Here is a 4,527-nt window from a genome sequence, read left to right as displayed (position 1 = left end):
CAGAGAGGAGAGAGGAGCCCACCGCACCTTCAGGCCCAGGGCTCGGAGGCAGCAGAGAGTGAACACAGCCACTTGAGGCGGCTGAGCTCTGAGTGAGAGCCAGGGACTGTTCCATCTGTGGTCCTCGACCCAGCCACAAATTAGAAACACCCAGGGAATTTTGAGAACATGCCAATACCTGGATGCCACAGTCTGAAATCTTATTTAATTGGTCTGGTGAGGAGCCTGGACTTCAGGATGTTTTTAAGCCCTCTAAGTGATATGAATGTGCGGCCTGGGAATCAGAGTAAGACAATCACGGGGACCCTTAGAGATTTGCACAGGAGTCCAGAACACAGAGTGGCAGGTTTCGGGAGACAGGGTCAGTACTGGGGACAACGGCAAGGGGGACATGAGGATTCAAGTCCGGAGGAGCAAGGGGAGACCTGGGAGACCTGAGCTTCTATAGTAACAGACAGGAAGAGGGCTCAGGTGCCTCACGGTGGTCTCAAGACAGATCATGGTGCTGAAGCTGTGTTGGAAAGAGGCAGAGGTGGGTGGGGGTCTCGCCAGCAGCACAGAGAGGGTGGTGGTCTCTCTCCATAACAACCACAGTGTCGATGTGGACAGGGAAGGGGTGTCCTAACAACAACACCTGTCTCAAAGAACAAAATGTCAACAAATTGAGTTTCAAAGATTTAATTGGCTTTTACTAGCAATTCATGAATTGGGCAGATCCCCTCTGCAAACTAGAAGGGTGCTTCAATAAGCTGAGCGGAGGTGGTGGGCTTTACAGGCAGAAAAAGGCTGAAGAAAGCGGAAGTGAGGATCGAGAAGCAGAGAGGTCATTTCCAAGTTACTTTCCTTAGATTGTTAAAGCAGAGAAGACTTCCTTATCATGCTGGCTCAGGTTGATGAGCCCCTTTGGGCTGGTAGCTGTGAATCTCTTGTTTTTCAAGAAACTCCCCCGTTGCCAAGTTTAGTTTGATACACGGCACCTAGCATGAGGGACTCCATTCCGGTTTGATCTGTTCTGCTGGGGTGTAGAATAGGGGCTCAGTCCAAAAAAGTGGTTATTTTTTTTTGTCTCATAAATTGTATTTAACACCTGGGCCTCCAGGGCTGCAGCTTGGCTCCTAGCTTCCTCTTCCCCTTACCTCCGTGTCAGATCCCTCAGACAAGGGGTGGGTTTTAGTGGGGCAGGGGAGTCTGCAGTGGTTAGAGTACAGACTGTTGAACCAGATGGTCTTGGTTCAAATTTCTGCTCTGGGCAACCTTAGATAAGTTACTCAATTGTTCTGTGCCTCAGTTTCCCCATCTGTAGAATGGGTTTATAATAGTACCACCACTGAGGGATTTTGTGAGCTTGAAGTGATTTACTTTATCTCCTTGCTAGAAGAATGCATGGCATATAGTAGGGTCTAGCATGTTTGCCATTACTCTTTTTTTTTTCTTTTCTTTTTTTTAGGAGATAGGATCTTGCTATGTTGCCCAGGCTGGTCTTGAACACCTGAGCTCAAATTATCTTCCTGCCTTGACCTCCCAAAGTGCTGGAATTATAGGCTTGAGCCACCATGCCCAGCCACCATTATTCTTTACAAAACATCTCCCAAATCATCTATTTCTCTTCATCCTCATTATTCCAACACCAACCCAAGCCACCGTCATCACTTGCCAGGAGTCCTACAGTAGCCTCCTTAACGAGTCTCCTGTTCCTACTCCATGTCTACTCTAACCCACTGTCTCACTGCGGCCAGAGCGATTTGAAACTGGTTTGAAACTGAAGATCAATCCCTATTCCTCCTATGCTTAAAATCTTCCCATGACTTCTCATCCATGGCATTTAGCATAAAGTCCCAAATCAGTATACCCAGGTTACAGCAAGGTCCCTCACAACCTGGCCTTCCTCCTCACCTCATTTCCTCACCCACTAAATTCCAGGTTCACTGTCCTTTCTCTTCTTCAACATGCCATGCACACTCCTGCTGTGAGCCTTGGCACCAGCTGTTCCCTCTGCAGAGTACTCATCCTCTAGCCGGTACGTGGCTGGATTCCTCCTGTCACTGAGGTCTCATTGGAGGCCTTCCACGGCCCCAGTGTCGGGGGTCTCCGATCACTCACTTTGTTCACACCTATTTTCATTTTCTGCATGGCACTTACTACTCTTTTATATCTTCTTGTTTTTGTTTGTTTACAATTTGCTCTACTTTGGATTTCTTCTGAAGGAGAGACTGAAACAAAGGTTTGGATACAGATAGTTTATTTGGAGAATGTTGCCAGAAGGCAGGGAAGGTGAGACAGGAAAGGTGCAAAGTCAACGTGAGGGTGTTGCCAGCCTCTCTCCTTACTCTGGAGAGTATCCCACCAGGACCTGTGAGGCGGGTCATACAGAGTGCCTCCCAGAGTTGTTCTTCTGAAGGACGGGGGCCTCAGCCTCTCTCGTTCACTCCCGGCCCTCACTGTTGAGGGCTGCCTCTGGGCAGCAATTTCTCCCTTCCAGGTTGTGCTTGCCTGAAAGCCAAACTGGTTCCAGCTATGTCACAGCATTGGTGAAGGCTCTGGCAGCCAGAGAAGAGTCAGAACTTTCCCCCACAGCTGTGGCTGAACTCAGTGGTGGCCCAAGTGGCTGGAACAGGCACCAGTGGTGTCTGCTGCCTGCTCCATTTCCCCCACAGAGTGTAAGCTCTTCCTAAGTGGAAATGTGGCCGTTTCTGCTGATATATCCCAAGAGCCTAGCACAGTGCCTTACACAAAGTAGCTATCACTGAATATTGGTTGAATGGACTCCTTCATCAATGCAAATGTAGGCACTGCTGTTATCCTCATTTTCAGACGAGGAAACAGACTCACCCAGCTCACATAGGTGGCACAGCTGGAATATGAGTCCAGGCAATCTGACTTTAGACTTCAAGCTTTTAAAAAAAAACAAACAAAAAAATACAAACAATCCCATAGCATTTATTGCCATCTTGTAATAACATAAGGGTAATCAGAACAATATGAATAAATGTTCATATTGGACAAAGGACATCTAAAAACCACTGTATCCTTCTCAATAATTTCTCACTTCACTGATCATTTCTAGTTGGAGACACACTGTAGCCAAGTACTATTATCTCCTTTTAGCATGATCCGACCCATTGTTTTCTTGACTTTGTTTTAGAGTGAATCTCTTCTGCATCATCTAACACAAGGTTCATATACTCATCAAAACTAATGATACAGCCTTGTATTCATGTGTTCACACGCTTGTAGAGCCACACCTGGATCTGGGATCAATTTTGTAAGTACTTGAAGATGAGGTTGATGGGCTGCACCATGATCTTCTGCACTTTCTGGCCTGGCCACGGAATGCCATTGTGGAATTTCACAAAGAGCACACCTGCACACAGACTTCAAGCTTTTAACTCTAAAAACCTACTTCATCAGTAGCTATAGTTACTGAGGACTATTATTAGAGTTGATCATTTAATTTACATTGGCAGTGTAATGGTTTGGGATATTTATTTTAGACATCGCCTTGCCTATATGGCAAAATGGCTTTTTTTTTTTTCCCTTTTTGAGACAGAGTCTTGCCCTGTCACCCAGGCTGGAATGCAGTGGTGCAATCTCGGCTCACTGCAACCTTTGCCTCCTGGGTTCAAGCTATTCTCCTGCCTCAGCCTCCTGAGTAGCTGAGATTACAGATGTGTGCCACCACGCCCGGCTAATTTTTGTATTTTTAGTAGAGACGGGGTTTCACCATGTTGGTCAGGCTGGTCTCAAACTCCTGACCACAGGTGATCTGCCTGTCTCAGCCTCCCAAAGTGTTGGGATTACAGACACGAGCCACCACACCCCGCCTGGCATAGTGGCTTTCTTATTGTGTTAGAGTATGAACAAGAGTACCAAAAAGAATGAAAAACCCCAATGTTTCAAAGGCCTTGGAAGACAGGAGAAATACTTGCAACTGGCCTGGTCTGATACGCAGCAGGAAGAGGTCCTGGGGCACATGCGTGCTCCACAGTTGGTGCCTGGTAGCAGGAGTCGGGAAGACTTTTTTGTAAAGGGCTGGATAGTAAACAGGCTTTCTAGGCCATAGAGTCTCTGTGGCAACTGCTCACCTCTGCCGCAGTAGAAGCAAAGCATCCACTGCGAATATATAAACAAGTGGGTGGGGCTGTGTTCCAAGAAGAGGCCAGGTCGGATCTGGCCCGCAGGCTGTGGCTCTCTGACCCGTCTTCGAGGATGTAAGCGAGAGCTTCTGACCTTTCGAGAGATGAAAATCAGGAATTTTATGTAAAGAAAATTTCCCAATTCTGAAAATACAGTATGGGCTCCCAGTTTGCTTGCCACATCACCTCAAATATGTGTATACTTTTGTTCAGTAAATAGGATATAAATATCAACCACCATCATACCCATGGCATGTGAAAAATACTGTAGTTCAGGCCGGGCGCGGTGGCTCAAGCCTGTAATCCCAGCACTGTGGGAGGCCGAGGCGGGTGGATCACGAGGTCAAGAGATCAAGACCATCCTGGTCAACATGGTGAAACCCCGTCTCTACTA

At 47.2% G+C, this 4,527-nt stretch overlaps 1 pseudogene; it reads right to left on the bottom strand.

Moving 5' to 3' along the window:
• Positions 1-2,915: 2,915 nt before the first annotated feature.
• LOC108285129 lies at positions 2,916-3,337 on the bottom strand (annotated as a pseudogene).
• Positions 3,338-4,527: the final 1,190 nt, after the last annotated feature.

This window comes from Cebus imitator, unplaced genomic scaffold, assembly GCF_001604975.1.
Source record: "Cebus imitator isolate Cc_AM_T3 unplaced genomic scaffold, Cebus_imitator-1.0 Scaffold291, whole genome shotgun sequence".
Lineage (NCBI taxonomy): Eukaryota > Metazoa > Chordata > Mammalia > Primates > Cebidae > Cebus > Cebus imitator.
Note: the sequence above shows the minus strand (reverse complement) of the source record. Positions and strands in the feature narration are given on the sequence as shown.